The sequence below is a fragment of the Rutilus rutilus genome, assembly GCF_951802725.1.
Source record: "Rutilus rutilus genome assembly, chromosome: 3".
In the NCBI taxonomy this organism is placed as follows: Eukaryota; Metazoa; Chordata; class Actinopteri; order Cypriniformes; family Leuciscidae; genus Rutilus; species Rutilus rutilus.
In genome coordinates this window covers 4679422-4697865 of record NC_140211.1, presented here as the reverse complement: position 1 = coordinate 4697865, position 18444 = coordinate 4679422, and the positions used below count along the sequence as shown (strand labels likewise).

General features: G+C 38.0%; 1 protein-coding gene across 1 annotated transcript in view; it reads left to right on the top strand.

The window, feature by feature from the left end:
* Positions 1-761: 761 nt before the first annotated feature.
* The window catches only part of ndrg2 (NDRG family member 2), a 56763-nt gene continuing 39080 nt past the window's right edge, over positions 762-18444 (top strand). The window contains exon 1 of the mRNA XM_084404607.1: positions 762-1528. The gene's annotated coding sequence lies outside the window, so the exon portion shown is untranslated. The remainder of the gene's footprint in view (positions 1529-18444) is intronic.

Here is an 18444-nt window from a genome sequence, read left to right as displayed (position 1 = left end):
TAAAATTCGGAAAGATCCTCCGCTATACCTTTAATGTGTAGAACAAAAGAGAAGATATTTTTAAAAATCTGTGAAAAATCTTGTTTATTCAATGAAAATCAATGGGGTCCAACATTTCCACCACAGAATAAAACATTTTAAAAGATAATTGCGACTTTATCTCACAATTGTGCGTTTACATCTTGCAATTCTGACTTTTTTCTCAGAATCGCAAGATATAATCTCGCAAGTGCGAGAAAAAAAGTCAAAATTGCATGATATAAAGTTGCAATTGCGAGTTATAAGGTCCAATTCTGAGGGTAAAAAATAATTGTATTGGAATTGTATTTTTTTTTTTTTGCAAGTTTATGTCACAAAATTCTGACTTTATATCATGCAATTGCGTTTTTATTTCATGCAACTGACTTTTTTCGGCAATTTCGTGTTTATATTACACAATTCACAATTCAACACAAAGAAAGTAAGTAAGTAAGTATGAGGATATAATTATTTTTGGAAGACTTTTCCGGTAATCATCTGGGTTCACTCAGAGTGAATGCTGTAGGCTAACCTATTAATTCGATGGCCAAAATAAATATGCACTGCATGTGAAACAGGCCTAAACGAAGTGTAGAAATCTCACACCTGGCATCTATAAAGTTTAAAAAATTATTTATGGCATATAGCCTATTTTTTAGAATAGCTGCACTGATCATAGTTAGCATGTAATTGTGATATTTTTTGGTCTAACTACAAATACCACGGTGTTGTGTGTCTCAATTGAGCATGTGTCTTCTTCCATCCATATCTCAACAGGACTGCCTGAAGCAAGCTTTATGTTGAGGACTCAGAGGATGACGCGCGTCCCCTTTTCATTCGGCTTTCCAAATCATTCCTCGACCCAATTTGCATTTCATATACATACATTTCTGCATGAAATGAGAGATTAGTGTATTTATATCTTCTGACGCGCCCCAAATCACACGAAGCTCTTGCTTCAGACTGTAACCAGAACCTTGGAATGCGAACGCGTTTTGTTCCACCAGGCGCTTCAACAACGGGCGCGAACCATTGCCAAAAAAAGGGGGGAGCCTTTTTCAAGTACGGGGTTTCTTTGACATTCAGCTTCCGAGTATAGATATGTTGGAGGGTTGGCTACAGAAATAGCTTTTCATAACACATACGCCACATAACTGTCCACAAACACCTCAGCACCGACGACTCGAGCTCGATGGATAATTTCGCGCTCCCCCATCCATAACTCAAGTCGACTTATTTGATTGACGGCTCCACATTTTTTTTTGTAAGATTTTTTTTTCTGTGGCTACAGAAAGCACAAAAAACGGGGTAATACAGAGCGAGGAAAAGAGGGAGAGAAAATAACAAACACCGCTGGAAAGAAAGTACGAGCGCAAGAGCACTGGGAGCCACCCAGGGTCAAGACTGTGAAAAATACATATATTTCAAAGACAAAGGACTGTCGACTTTTGCTTATTTTTGTATTTTAGGGAAATTGGGCACGCCGACATCATAATTATTTAAGTGCAAGGTAAGTGCAATTTTCTGAGAAACGCTTTTCTTTATAACAGCATTAATGTATGCAGTTGGACTATCCTATACATCGCGTATGTTTTTAAATGCATGCAACAATGTGTTGCCCGTAACGAACGGTCACGATTTGTTGTGCACAAAGGAATTACATATAAATATTCATAGACAATAAGAGCTGATCGTGCCGTTTTAAACGACACATGCGACGTGACCCTAATCAGTTCCAGCGGCTGGACACTTGTAAACATAGAGCTGCGTTAAAATCAGCTCGCTTAAAATGAACCACGACTGAATAACCTTAAGGTTGCAAGCATTACAGAAACCAACCCACAATTTTTTTTCCAGTGTTTTTTGGTGGATTTAAGTAAGCCAACGTCACTTAACATGTCAGTTTACTAGTGGTTTAATTGATGATGGTCTTTGTTCATGCATTTGCGCAGGAGTGATGCATACGTGTTGTTTTTTGTTGATGCGAACTTGAATTGTGAAATAAAAACATTGGCTCACGCAGCGGGCTTGCAGCTCCAGCCGTGGGCTTTTCTGCAGTTCTGCAGAACTTACGCGCCGTGGCTGTGGAGAATGTGTGTCAATGTCAAAGGGAGGTGTGTCGCGGGCCCAGACAAACCCGCAAGAGCCTTTTCCAGCCACGACTGCACGCAACAAACAAACACGCACAAAGACTCACTGAGATACACTGAAGCGGGGTTTATGGGGTCTTAAAATTCAGTGAGCCATACTACAAGCTTTAAAGAGAGAGTACAACAACAAAAAATTCTGCCATTTACTCAACGTCATTTTTTTTCCTTTTACGTAAAGCAAAATAAATAATATTAACTCTACTTGTTTCCATACTACAAAAATGGACTCATTCACTCTGTAGTGCTCCAAAAATAGCTACCAAAATATGTTCTAAGAACATTTTGCTGAAGTTCCATCTGTTCTGAAAACGTTATTATTATTATTATTTTCTCAGAATGTTCAAGCCATTTGTTTGGAGTATTAAATCTTGTTTCCGCCATGGAACAAAACAATAAAATAAAAAAAAATAACTGCTACTTTATCTTCACAATTTAGATTTTATCACTGGCAATTGCAAGTTTGCATCACGCAATTCAGATTTGTTTTTCCTCTCTTTTTTTCTTTTTTTCTCACAATTGCGAAATAAATATTTTTTCTCTCAATTGCAAATACTTGCAATTCTGACTTTATAACTCACAATTCGGACTTTTTGTCTTGCAATTGCGAGTTTATATCTTGCAATTCTTACCTCTTTTCCAAGAATTGTGAGATATAAACTTGCAATTGTGAGGGAAAAAGATTTAGGAAAAAAAAAAATTGGAATTGCAAGATGTAAACTCACAATTGCTAGATAAAAATGATCTCAATTATCTTTTTTTAATATTGTATTATTTGTTAGAGTACACATGGGAATGTTTAAATGTGTCATTTCGCAAACATCATGTTCATTCTAAATGTTTTCTGAACCATCTGTAACAATTAATAAGTAGTCACATTTAAAAAACATGGCAAGAATATTCAATTAACAAAGTTTCAGAAAAACATTCCATGACCGATGTATAAATATCGTTTTCGTGCAAATGCTTACCTCACACAGACATGCACTGAAAATTTCAAAAACTTTTAGCCTTTTATATTCAAACCAGAGACAGTCAATGATGGAGAGACTCAAGAAGAAGTGCACAACATGTAGAAGCAACAGGACATTTCTGAATGGATAGTTGGTGAATTTATTTAGCTTATGTGTAGTTATCTTCTAGTCATTGATTAGCATATTCTGTGTTGATAATCTATAAATCGTTTTTTGGGGGCGGGCTTTATGCAAATTTCAAGGTTTGTGATGTCACTAACCCGGGAGGAAGCTCGTGTAGTCCCTACCAATTCATTTGTTGTAGTTCTTAAAAATATGTTCCTTTGCTTTGAACATTGAGCGTTGTAACTTTGCAGATGTTGTTTATGCCCAAACAGCAACATTACACTCTAACTAAAGTTAGAAAAGTGAAATCATAATCAACCCCTTTAATCTTTCATCAACAGTTTAGTGTTTTTTTTTCTCTCTCTACTCCTCTAATTTGATTGGTCTGAGCTCAGGCTGTCAGATTGTGTGTTGCTTGGTGACACACACACTTGATCCAGCTGATTTCCAATGTAACAACACTCTTTCTGGTGTGATAATGTTTACATAATAACCCGCTCCGCCTCTGAAACGATTTTTCTTTTTCGGTCGATGTCATTAGTTTGAATCCCCTAAACCACCTTTCATATAGAGACCAACAGTCGGGGTCCAAAACTAAAAATCCTATTAAGGATTTCATTGAATTTTAAGTTACATTTCAGTCTGGTCCTCACGGTCCGCACGCTTCGGAAAATAGTTAACTAGTTGTATTTTATGGTGCTTTCTCGTCTTACTTGGAGCTTGACAGTGTGAGTCATCTCCCATTTTAGACTCCTTTCATGCTAAAACAAGATTAGGGTGAGTAAATTGCATAACTCAATTGTTAGATGAAGTGTCCCTTTAAAGGCACGAGTCTGTTAATGTGATGTCCGTTCACAGCTGGGATGTCAGAGCTGCTGGTCTCAGGATCTGGTCAGGGTTTGGGCATGTACAAGTGAAGAGAGAATCAGCCAGTGGTGGGCTCACAGCACTCCAGGCTGTCATATGTTCATCATTCATATGTTCATCATTCACGTGTTCATCATTCATGTGTTCATCATTCACGTGTTCATCATTCATGTGTACATCATTCATGTGTACATCATTCATGTGTACATCATTCACGTGTTCATCATTGTGAGTGATTGAACAACACATAGTTACTAGACAGGCAATGAGTAGAAGAAGAGATATTTCATTCGGCTCAACAGTCTAATGACTGTAGCGAAACTATCCATGGAAACTTTCATTTATCAGTTGTATGAGTATCTATCTATCTATCTATCTATCTATCTATCTATCTATCTATCTATCTATCTATCTATCATGGTACATTTACTTTCAATAGATACACCGACTGAACGACAGACAGGACAATGCATGGTTGGACGGACAGACAGATACAGTAGAATGAAGAAACAAATGATGGACGGACGAACAGACAGAATTACAGAACAAACAAATGAACGGCAGACAGACAGACAGAATAACAGAATGAACAAACGAACGACAGACAGACAGAATGAAGAAACAAACGACGGACAGACAGAAGGAATAAATGGACAGACAGACAGAAGGAGAGACAGAATGAAGAAATGGAAAGACAGACAGAATAATTTATTCTATCATTCTGTCTGTCTGTCCCTCCATCCACCCGTCCATCCATTTGTTCTGTTGTTCTATGTATTGAATGTAAAAGCAGCGTGTGATATTCCCAGTGTAAGACTGAACCTGTACCTGTCGTGATGAACAGATCAGTGAACAGCCAGAGTCTCAGAGGTCACAGGGGTCACAGAGGTCACTGAGTGTTTGTGGATCTGCTCCTGACGGTACAAAGATCCCTCTGTTCCTCCTCATCCTCCATCCATTCATCTCCAGCTATTCCTGCTCTCCGAGCTCTTCACTCGCCTGTACATCTGAACCATGAGGAGAGATACGGGGATGTGGGTGGATCTGAATCCAGATCTGTCAGACTGAAATCTCACTGAAGTGGGATAAAATGTTTTACTAGTTGATGATTTAGGGCTGGGAAATACAATATATTCATGGTATATTTGCAATGATTTTTCATTATAAAATTGAGAATCATTGGAATTATCTCAATAGTTTTAATGCGCTCAAAACTGCTCATTTCAATTATTCAACTCAACGATTCAGTCATTTGTTTGCGTCAATTCAGAAAGTGCACAAAAAAAATTAAAATACATTTTCATAAAAAAAATATTAGTATGATTTTTTTAATTAAATATATTAGAACAATTGCTCTCAACCAGGGGACTGGCAAACTTCCCAAGATTACTGTAAATTAACTGTAATTGATTGAAAAGCAATTCGTAAATCTTATATAAAATCACAAAATATTGAATTAATTTAATTTATCAACATTCCCGGTTTCTGTTAAATGCAAGATATTATGCCCCTTTTCACAAGATGTAATATAAATCTATGGTGTCCGCAGAATGTGTCTGTGAAATTTCAGCTCAAAATACCAGATCATTTATTATAGCTTGTCAAATTTGCCCCTTTTTGGTTGCGAGCAAAAACGCTCCGTTGATATGAGCTCCAGATACTCCGGTAATAACAAAACAGGCCCATCTCACTCATCTACAATCTCAGAAATAACCAGTAGCGAGTGCAGCCTTACGGGAGACTCGGGAAGAGCTTCACTTTTAGACGTTTCTGAATGTTAGTGGAGACATTTCTGTAGTTGTTGTGGAGTTACATCGATCATCTCATCATCATGTTTAACTTCTCCACAAGTGTCCACAGTTCCTGAGGTCTTTATAAGACAGCGGTGACATGATCTGGCCAATAGTGTTCAGTGCTCGTCTGTGCTCAACCACAGAACACTTTCATGCTTTGCTGGATCTTCTGCCATTGCGTTAGAACTGGTCACTGTTGTCGCTTGTGAAAACCAAATGTCGGCTGGTGGGTGGAAACATGCAGATTAAGGGCCGGTGATATTATAATAAGATCCTCTTCATACGTCAGATGGGGAGCGAAATCTGATCTGCTTATTTTTGACATTTGGCAGAGAAAGGCTTACCAAAAAAACGTTACTGGGTTTAACTTTTCTTGTTTTCTGGGTTGGTAGAAGCACCGGGACCCAATTATAGCCCTTAATCACGGAAAAAGTCAGATTTTCATGATATGTCCCCTATAATACAACATCTGAAACCAAGCAGCCAGTTTGGAGGAGCTTCAGATATTATGTTGGACAATGAGGGGCCTTCGATTCAAAAAGGTTGAGAATATCTTTCTTTTTTTTGGTTAATGTAGGGAAAAACATGTGAAATACACTTAGATTTTTACCATATTTTTATAGTTTTGTTGCAATGGCTGTTTAGTTCAATAAATCAAATCCCCCCCAACCACCAATTTCAAGCCAATTCAGAGCAAATATGAACATTTAGATGTATTTACAGTTTTTCTCAGTCGCTTTGGTTCTGTTCTCACATCACTATTTACATTTGCACAACAGTTAATGCAGTTCTCAAAACAATTAGTACAAACTGCAAAACCTAGGTGATAACCTGCAAAAGCGTGTCACTTGCTCAAAATGGATAGCTCATTCCTCAAAAGCAAGTATTCATGTCAATGAAAGTGTCAGTGTCATCAAGATGAAAAGTCCTGACACCATTGTTTATGAACAAGAGAGTAAAATGGCTTTGTCATGTTTTCATTATGACAGTTTACTCTGTAAATGTTTTCCAATGCAAAAAAGTCAGATCTTGGTGACACTACCTGAACATGCTCAAGACAGCACTATATAGTATTTGCACAGCCATCTAAAAAATACAGTAAAGTTACACATTACTGTATTTAGTGAGGTAACTGAGTACAAGACACTGAATATGTATGTTTCACATTTTTACTGCATATGCTCTTTGCAATTCTAATTTGTTCACAGCATTGTGCAAAAGAACAAATACACCCTTATTTACAACAAACATAAACTCCCTTTGGGTAGAGCTGTGCACAACTGGAAACAATATTGCAGTACATATTGGAACTGAACATACAACATACATAGTACTGTAATCATTCATGCACATCCAGACGTTCCTCTCTGTCTGGTATAGACATACTGCCTATGGGACATTTTCAGGAAAAAAAGATTTAAATTTTTTTTGGTCAAATTTGCTTGACAGATTTTGACAACTAGTTCAACATTTTTGTATGTAATGACTCAAGCAATGAAATGAGGACTATTCGTTTTATATGGAATGACTATTCAGCATTCACAAGTATAGTTAATTTTGACTGACATGACATGAGCAAATGATAATGTTATAAAACAGCAGAGAGTTGTATGAAAGCAATTGACGCATGTCCAAAAGCATTTGCAATTTGTTGGAAGGAATGAGAAACTGCTACTATGATGTGCACAAATGACTAAATGTTGTGGAGGTTGAACTAACTGTTGTGCAAATGTAAATAGTGATGTGAGAAATGCACCAAAGCGACTGAGGAAAAACTGTAATATATTATAAATTGTGAAAACAAGCCATTGTCACGCAGGTTAATAAGTGCAACTGTCTTCATAGAGTAACTGTTGCCATGTGCTGGTTATTTGACTCCGCCCATATGTTGCTTTTGGCTATAGAGTAGTTTCGTGACTACACGTGTTGCTGTGAAAGTAATTGCAGAAAAACATTTTAATGCAACGTTTGCTTGAAAACACTTTCTTGTTTTGTCTTGTTTCTTGTGCAGTGAGAATGATATTATGTTATGAAACGTTGAAGTGCTGCAGAATTTGGGGTTTACATAAGCGAAGGAGTTTGAGGCGTTTCAGTGATTCATGTCGTCATGGCCTGGTCATGGATTACATCTGCATAATAAGATCTGGAGGGGTTTTCGTGTGTCGCTTCCAAATGGTGACGAGCCTCCAGCGTGAAGGTCGACGAGGAACGAGTGTGTGTTGGAGAGAGAGAACATCTTGTCTTTCAGCGATGTGACTCTTTAGTGATGCACATCGGTTACGCAAGGACACTTAATCACGTCTAATGTTTGATTCTCTGTAATGAACCGAAGCGCTGAGCTTTATCTGAAAGTTCACAAGGACACACTGAGATGATGAGGGAGAGGGTGAGTTATTTAGACCGCTGAGATTCACCGAGAACAACAAGAGTGAGATTCCTTCATTCATACTGCTGGAGAAAAAGACATGAAAGTGTGAAGAACAGAACAGACATGACAGTAAATTATAGATAGACAGACAGACAGACAAACAGACAGATAGACAGACAGACAGACAGACAGACAGACAGATAGATAGATAGATAGATAGATAGATAGATAGATAGATAGATAGATAGACAGATAGACAGATAGATAGATAGATAGATAGACAGACAGACAGACAGACAGACAGACAGACAGACAGACAGACAGACAGATAGATAGATAGACAGACAGACAGACAGACAGACAGGTAGATAGATAGATAGATAGATAGATAGATAGACAGACAGACAGACAGACAGACAGACAGACAGACAGACAGATAGATAGATAGACAGACAGACAGACAGACAGGTAGATAGATAGATAGATAGATAGATAGATAGATAGACAGACAGACAGACAGACAGACAGACAGACAGATAGATAGATAGACAGACAGACAGACAGACAGACAGGTAGATAGATAGATAGATAGCTAGATAGATAGACAGACAGACAGACAGACAGACAGACAGATAGATAGATAGATAGATAGATAGATAGATAGATAGATAGATAGATAGATAGATAGATAGATAGATAATTATGTAGGTAGGTAGATAGATCGATAGATAGATAGACAGACAGACAGGTAGATAGAAAGACAGACAGACAGACAGATAGATAGATAGATAGATAGATAGATAGATAGATAGATAGATAGACAGACAGACAGACAGACAGACAGACAGACAGACAGGTAGATAGAAAGACAGACAGATAGATAGATAGATAGATAGATAGACAGACAGATAGATAGATAGATAGTGTAAGTCAGTGCTAGTGATCATCAGGGAGTTGCTGCTCTTCTCCAGCTGGAGTGAATAATGCGGGACCGTCGCTGTGGGAAACGCAGGAGTGAAGGATCAGGAAAACAACACTGAGGGTTTTGGCGTCTCTCTGTGTCTCCATGGCGGCTGCGGCAGCTCGTTTCTTTTCTTTTGTCATCTAAACTTTCTAGAAGAACAAACACAGGGACAAAACCAAGAGCAGACAGACAAACACACACCCGCCCAGATCTGCTGTGAATAGATCACTTACTTTTATTACTCATTTCACAATATGTTTGTTACCAGTTCAGTCATGCTCACTGTGTGTGTGTGTTTGTGTGTGTGTGTGTGTGTGTGTGTTATTGAGCCATTACTATCTCTGGAAGCAACACAATCACACAGGTGTCACATTTATTCTCCTTCGACACACACAGACTTAATCCAAATCAATACTGCAATTCACAAATAAATGCAATCACTAACATTATTGCATATTTTGTCCCACAGAGAAGTCATGATTTTGAAAATGTATTAAGTCACAAGTGGGAGTATTTGAAGGCAAACTAAGTTTTTCCCTCTGCAATCAGAGAGCTGAACAGATTTCAGATTTACAACTGTAACCCTAGTTCCCTGAGTAGGGAATAAGACGCTGCGTCGATGACGCTTTGGGAACGCCCCTGCGTGATTGCGTCTGAAGCACGTATGTCTACTAGTCCAATGGCGAGAGTGAACGTCATGTGCAGGTTTGGATTTCATTTAATTTGCTCATTTGCAATCCGGTCTGACCGGCGTTAGCTTCGATAAGGCTGAAGCAGGTCGATCAGGATGTAGGAAGTATGGAAAAGTGACACAGCGTCTCGTCCCCTACTCTGGGAACTAGGGTTACAGTCGTAACCTGAGACGTTGGAGGCCGCCGTACCCGTAGTAGAATGGGCTCTAGTGGCCAAAGGTGAAGGCTGGCCCACAACCTCATATGCAAGTGAAATAGCCTCAACTATCCATAACAGTCTGTTTGGATGCAGGAAGGCCTTTTTTAGGGGGCCCAAAGCACACCAGCAGCTGATCAGCCTTTCTCCACAGGGCAGCTCTGTGGGAGTAAGTGTCCAGTGCTCTCACTGGACATATGAGGTTCAATTTCTCCTGGTCTTGATCTTTAAAGGGAGAAGGACAGAACGCCTGCAGTGCGATAGGCAGTGGTATATTGGTTGGAACCTTTGGTACATATCCTGGTTTCAGATAGAGGAACGCTTTGACCATTGAGTGCAAACTCAAGGTACAAAGGAGATACAGATAGGCCTCAGGATGCCACAAAGGAAAAGTATTATCAGAGGAGCTCTTCCGACAGATAAACCCCCCAGGGGGACATGGTCTGATCTTGAAGGAACTCTAGTATTGAACCAACAGGGCAATTAACTGGATCCCATTGTCGTAGATCACACCAAAAAGCAAAAACTCTCCATTTCAGGGCGTATAGCTTTCTTGTACACAGAGCTCTGGAGTGCAGTATGGTTTCTACAACCTCAGTTGAGAGACCAGAGTCTTTGAGTCAGGCCCACTCAGAGGCCAGACCCACAGGTTGAACATTTCTGGACAGGGATGGAGGATTGCTCCTGAGTGGCCTTCCCTTGCCGCTCCCCAGCCAGTGAGGGAAGCATCTGTCGAGAGCGAAACTCGATGGCAAAGAGACTTAACATTGGACCCTGGGATAGAAACCAAGGTTTCCTCCATATAACCAAGTCACGGAGACACCGGCGTGTTATCTTGATCATATGAAGTGTGATCAAGGAGTGATCGGGGAAAACCCCTTGGTCTTGAGCCACCACTGTAGGGGCCGAATGGTACAATGTTGGACGTAGCTGCCATCAGACCCAACAGCCTTTGAAACTGTTTTACAGTGAGTGACTAGCCTAGCTTTTTCTCTTTTACAACTGTGAGGATCGAGGCGACACGAGCAGCTGAGAGCACAGCCCTCATTGTCACTGAATCCCACACAACATAAAGAAAGGTGGTCCTCTGTGCTGGAGAAAGCACACTTTTCTTGGCATTCAATCTCAACCCCAACTTTTTCATATGTGCGAGAACGACATCTCAATGCCGAACCGCCAATTGTTCCGACTCTGCCAGGATAAGCCAGTCGTCTATGTAGTTCAGAATACGTTTGCCCTGCAGCCTGAGCGGGGCTAGAGCTGCATCTACGCATTTCGTGAACATGCGGGGTGATAGAGCTAGACCGAATGGAAGAACCCGACACTGGTAGGCTTTGCCCCCAAAAGCGAACTTTAGGAACTTCCTGTGTTGTGGAAGGATGGAGACACGGAAGTATGCATCTTTCAGATCTATCGTGACAAACCAGTCCTCGGATCTGATTTGAGCCACGATCTGCTTCAACGTTAGCTTCTTGAATTTCAGCTTCTTGTTTGAACGATTCAGAAGACAGAGATCTAAAATGGGACGCATCCCCTAGCGCCGGTCAGACCGGATGTGCTTTTTTCCTTTCCTGGTCATGACGTCACCACACAAAAATTCTATATAGTGGGAAAAGTTCTTTAGATTATTAAATGTTCTTCACACTAAGAAAAAATGACTGAAATCACTGAAATTTTCTTTGGGAAACCAAAAATAGCTCTTCTATCTATGGCATCGCTGCGAACCGCAAGTATGATAGTTTGTTTTTACGATTCAGAGAATGCAGTTTTATATTTTCTCTACATTTCACTTACCACTATAAAATAAAACTTTTTTCTATTTATTTGTGCATTATTTACTTTATTTATCAAGTTATTTATAATATTTGAGGTGTTTTTTGTCAGATTTAGTGATATTTTTTGCACCATTTTGTCCTTAAAGCTTAATAAACTCAAACTGAACACAAACTTGCACTATTGTTTTGCTGATCAGCCCATTAAACTTGATTCACACACACTCTTTCAGGGTGTTTTGTGCAACAGCTCGAGGTCTTGAAATAGCACTCAGTTGACACACACTTAGTAACGTCACACCACACCGTCCTCAACTCTACTACAAGGACGTTTCTCCAGTCTCTCATGAGATTGATTCAGGTTTTGACTTTTCATGTTCAGAGGTCTTCACTCTTGATTGACAGGATATCTGTAACCTGAAAATCTGAAAAACGTAATAGTTTCCGAACGCTGCTTGAGGTTTGCGTAAGTCCCAGGCAGTCGCATGCGGCCTGATGTCTTCAGGAACGTAATACACACCGATATACAACTGCTTGCCCGAGAATAGCCCGACCGCAACATATCCCAGTGTCCTTTATCATGACGCCTAAAAATACTGTCCACTACTACCTCCCTGAAACTCAAGCTCGCTGCCCGACGTCTGTCTTGTTTTTCAGTGCAAATGTCACTCTAAAAAATGCTGGGTTTGGATCAAATATGGACAAACACAACTGTTGGGTTAAAAATATGTAAAAATGTAACCCATCAGCTGGGTTTGTCCATATTTGACCCAAACATGGGTTGAAACAACCCAGCAATTGTGAGTGAAAACATTCTTAAATCAAGGTACATTTACTTGATAAGCAAAATGACAACATATAAAGTTTTGTGTCAAAATTAAGTGTTTACGCGTAAAACAAAGACAAATATCTGCCAATGGTGGCAGACGAATAAACTTGTTTTCTCTTTGAATTAATCACATTGACAGTTTTTCTTATTTCAAGCATAAACTTTTCCATCCTAAAAAATATACAAATCAAGATGTAATATTTCATGGCATTTTGCTTCTCAAGTAAATGTATCTTGATTTTTTAAATTATATTTTGAAGTTGTAAATAAAGCATGGGTAATTGGTACGTTTTATAAGAAAACGCCATTTCTACTTACAGTTTTTCTGAATTGCTAACACACATTTCTTGAAACCATCACTCACTTTCTCAAAACCTTAAACACAAAACCAAATTTTCAAACCACATTCACAGAACCTCTGACTCTTCTGGCAAAATCAAACAATTGCCTCAAAACCATTTTATCTGTGCTCAAAATCAAACACTGCTCTCAGATCATACACACAGCGAGTCAATATTATGAACACTACAGATCATTCATTAGACACTACATCAGAAAATGGAGAACACAGAATCCAAAGCATGCAGTTACAGAAAAAAAAGTATATTGTAACAAAGTAAACATATTTTGCAATTACGTAAAAAAAAAATAGTAATGACAACTTACAGTAGTAAGGTGAATAAATTGTATACTGTATCCACTGCAAGTATAGTATTGTACTGAATATTGAATAGTAGGCCTTATCGCATGTTTGTAAATTCACCATTTGCATACTGTGAAAATACAGTGACCCAACTGCAAAAGCCAAAAAGGTTACAGTAAAAAACTCTAAATGAAAAGCGTGTTACAGTAAAGTACACTCAGAAGAGTTGTGCAACTGCAGAATCAAGGTCAGTGAGAGAGATTTTATTCTGCTTCAGCATCATGTCTTCATGTTGGGTCCAAATTTCAGACAATGTCGTCTCTGCAGGCAAAGGGGAAAACCCTAAAGCCAGATCCAGCCTTGACAACATTCTCCACACCTTGCTCTTTCTCATCCTCATCCTCATCCTCATCCTGCTTGTTCACCTCCTCTTACTCATCCTCTTCCTTCTCTCCCTCTTATATTGTTTCCATCCATTGTTGGTATCAACATTCAGTGCAACATTTTGAGTAAATGTTGGGACTCTGAACTGACTTGTATTATGCACAGTTGGTTTGGTCACATCATTAGAAATAAGCGTGAACAATTTCGAGTGGTTGTGTGTAAACGATGACCACTGTGTTGCAGTTGTGCTTAACTTTCGCCTACCTGTGTTTAGCATTTTGAAACGTAAGCGCATCACAGTGCAAAATGTGTTTTAGTGAGTGAGAATGTGTTTAGAGTTTTGAAAAAAAAGTGAATGAGATTTGCAAACAGTGTTGTAACTACCTGACCTTGTTTAATGTTTTACAGAAAGAGTGATTTATTCGACAAATTGGTTTAGACTATTGAGAATTTGGTTCAGAGAATGGGGTTTAGTGTTTTAGCAATTCAGAAAAACTGTAATTTATTCAGTTTTAAATGACTTAATTTTGCATTTCAAGTCAGTGTTCTACTTGCTGTTTGTTTTTTATTGTTTGTAAAAATTTATTAGCAATTTCTGAGTTATATATATATATATATAGGCTATATATATATATATTTTTTTTTTTTTTTGCAGGTATGTATCTTGTTTTGTTTAGATATTACTGGAAAACAAGACAAAAATACAAAATAAAGTTTTATTTTTTATATAACCCAATTTTCAGAATTTGTTTTCTTGTTTCTTGCATAAACTCATTTAATTTAATTTAATTTTTTTTTTTTTTTAGAAACAAGGTGTAAATATGCTATTTTGCTCCTCAAGTAAAAGAAAAAAAAAGAGTTGTAAATAATAAAAAAGAAAAAGAAAAATTGGGATTCATTTCCCAATATTCAAAATAACCCTACTTCAAAATTTCACGTTTAATTCAATGTGTTAATTTTTTAGTGTACAAGCATCTGCCAATTCCCTTTAAATTATATGTATTTGTCTGCCTTTTATTTTGATGCATCTTATTATGTTCCTTCTCCAGTAAATCTATCTTGACTTAAGAATGTTTAGATATTTTTCTGGAAAACAAGTGAAAAAATATTGAATAAGACAATTTTTTTTTTTTTTTTTTTTTACAGAGTAATTTTGAAAAGAATTACAAGATATTAAGTCTTGTTTTCCGGAAAAAAATCATTAAAAATGTTTTATTAGTTTGAGCTTGAAACAAGAAAATATCTTCCAATGGGGTCAGAAAAATACAGTAATAAAGTCTTTGTTTTTAGCAGAGAAATTAATTATCACTTAATTTTGATTAAAAAAAAAAAGGAAAAACTTCTTATCTTCATTTTATTCTAAAATCTTTTTAGTTATTGTAAATCTGGATAATCAGAAGAAAAAAATTTTTGACATGGCAAATACATTGGTTTTGAGACGGTCCGACTTCATTTAACTCGCAGCCGAGTGCTTTTATTAATTCTCATTTTTACTCTGCTATTATGCCTGTAATAATCACTGTGAAAACGACACACACCTGCTTATTTATGTCAGCTATTGACGTATTAGTGTTTAAGTTATTCATCACTGTTACCATAGCTAAACGTGATTTAATCACACCTCCACTGCGCTAAAAGAGCTGCTCTTCCTCAGTATTTTGTCCTGTTTTCCAGAACAAAACTAAAAATACATAAACATTTTTAAATCAAGATGCATTTACTTGATCAAATGAAATCAGTTAAGAAGTCTTGCTTTCTGAGAAATGTATCAAGAGTTTAAGCTTAAAAGATTAAAAGATCTACTTTGCACAAAAATGATTTTCTTATTTTGATTTTGTATTTTTGTCTTGTGTTTATATTTGTCAAATATCGAAAAAAATCTTAAATCAAGATACGTTTATTTGAAAAGAAAAATGACTTAAAGTCTTGTTATCTACAATTATGCATAAAACAAGAACAAATATATGTCAGATATTTTAGAAAACTAATCTAATTCAGATTATTTTTCTGACTTCATTGGCAGATTTCTTAAAAGTCTTAATATCTTATCTTGCTTCTCCAGTAAATATATATATATTGATTTAAGAATGTTATTTGTACTGGAAACAAGACAAAAATAATAAATACTGAGATAATATAACCAACAATAGTGAGGAAGAACAGACTTTTTTTGCGGTGTAACACTAAATGTTTTACTCATTCGGAGCAAAGAAAGAGCAATTGTTGAGCAATAACATCTTCCTGTGGGCAGTGAGGAAACGTTGTGTGTGATGTGATAAATCAGAGGCGTCTGTGTGTGTGTGTGTGTGTGTGTGTGTGTGTGTGTGTGTGTAAAGTGCCAAAACTGGAGCATCTCTGGTGCTTTATCGTTTCCTCAGGCATTTCTGCATTTATTGATGCGCAGGAGAAAAGGAGAAGGAGGGATGAGAAAAGGAGGGATGAGAAAAGGAGGGATGAGCTGAACGGACTGAGAGAGTTTGCCAGCGCAGTTGTTTATCAGTGAACACTGGAGTTGTTTTGAAGTCTCGGACTAAGCAGGCCATGAGAGAGAGACATAGAGAGAGAGAGAGACATAGAGAGAGAGAGTGAGGCAGAGAGAGAGAGAGACATAAAGAGAGAGAGAGAGAGACACAGAGAGAGAGAGAGAGAGACATAGAGAGAGAGAGACAGAGAGAGAGAGATAGAGAGAGATAGTTTAGTAACAGGGGCCAGAGAGAGAGAGAGAGAGAGAGAGAGAGAGAGAGAGAGAGAGAGAGAGAGAGAGAGAGAGAGATAGTTTAGTAACAGGGGCCAGAGAGAGAGAGAGAGAGAGAGAGACATAGAGAGAGAGATAGTTTAGTAACAGGGGCCAGAGAGAGAGAGAGAGAGAGAGAGAGAGAGAGAGAGAGAGAGAGAGAGATAGTTTAGTAACAGGGGCCAGAGAGAGAGAGAGAGAGAGAGAGACATAGAGAGAGAGATAGTTTAGTAATGGGCCAGAGAGATTGCGTAACTCTTGCGATGTTTGCATTTATCTTTCTCCTGTAAGTGTGTCACTAAAATGTTGTGCTCTTTTCTGAACTCCAGCATTGCTATAGTTGATGATGTTTACTTCATGACTTAATGTGGAGTGAAAATATACCGTTTGAGTTACAGTCTCTAAAAGAGTCACTTCTGCTCACCATCACAGCATAAAAATACAGTAAAAACAGTACAATTGTGAAATATTATTACAATTTAAATGAACTGATTTCTATGTGAATATACAGTAAAGTGTAATTTATTCCTGTGATCAAAGCTGAATGTTCAGCATCATTACTCCAGTCTTCAGTGTCACATGATCCTTCAGATATCAGTATAATATAATGATTTGATGATCAAGAAACATTTATGATTATTATCAGTGTTGAAAACAGTTCATATTCATACACTGTGATACATTTTATATTGCAGGATTCTTTGATGAATAGAAAGTTCAAAAGAATAGAATAGAAAGTTTTGTAACATTATGCATGTATTTATTCTCACTTTTGATCAGTTCGAGGCCTCCTTTCTGAATAAAAGTATTCATTTACTTACTTACCCAAAACTTATGAACAATTTGTGAGCATAAAAGACTTCAATTTCAATTTCACTGCTGTATTTTAATAATCTAATGACTTGATTTTCAGTTGATATTCACATCAAATATCCACACATGTGTATAATATAATGTGATTCTGGGACACTGAACGGCCTGATTTATGCGTGTTTTGGCTGAAAGTGTCGTGCAGTTCTCCTAGTCGATGCTGTTTCAGATGTTTGTGCTGTTTAATACGGTTTCAACAAGCTTAAGCACGTCATCTGGGACTCATAGGGGTTCGGAACAGAGAAATCTTTGTCAGATTCAGATGTTGCACAACTTTCCCGCAGCTCTGGGCCTGGGTCGATTGCTTCACACTGGCCGGTGGTTTGGGAAGAGAAATGCATGCTTTTCTTTGAGGGGTGGTATACCGCCCATTTCACAAGATGTAAAATAAGTCTCTGATGTCCTCAGAGTGTGTGTGTGAAGGTTTAGCTCAAAATACCCCACAGATAGTTTATATAACATGTTAAAATTATCCATTTTTGAGGGTGAGCAAAACACACCGTTTTTGTGTCTGTCCCTTTAAATGCAAATGAGCTGCTGCTCCCGGCACAGAGGGCGGAGCTTCAACAGCTTGTGTGTGTGTGTGTGTGTGTGTGTGTGTGCTTCGATTACCTATACATTACACACTAACTAAAGTTAGAAAAGTGAAATCATAATCAACCACCCCTTTAAAGTCCCGGCTTGTTTTGGTCATAACACATCACATTATGGGAGTAAAATATAGGTTATGGATGATTTTGCATGTGAACTTTTGGGTGCGTTTCCCTTTTATAGAGGCGGAGAGCTGAGAAAGGCAAACCTGTGCACTGTTTTCAGCAGATGTCAGCATGAGAAATGTTCAGCGTCGAGATTCTAGACAAGATGATTGTCTTTTACAGTGCAAGGCGTCATATGAATATTTCTGCATATATTCAGAGGATTTTAGCACAGTCTCATTGGTCCCAGAGGAGAGACGGGTCGCTATCGATGCGTCACTGGATCCATTAGAGTCTGTCAATGGACTCGTGTCCTGGTTTAACTTTCACTCATCTCTCGCTTTAGAAACACCTCACATTTGTTTAATGCTGTTTTCATCACTGCTGACTGGA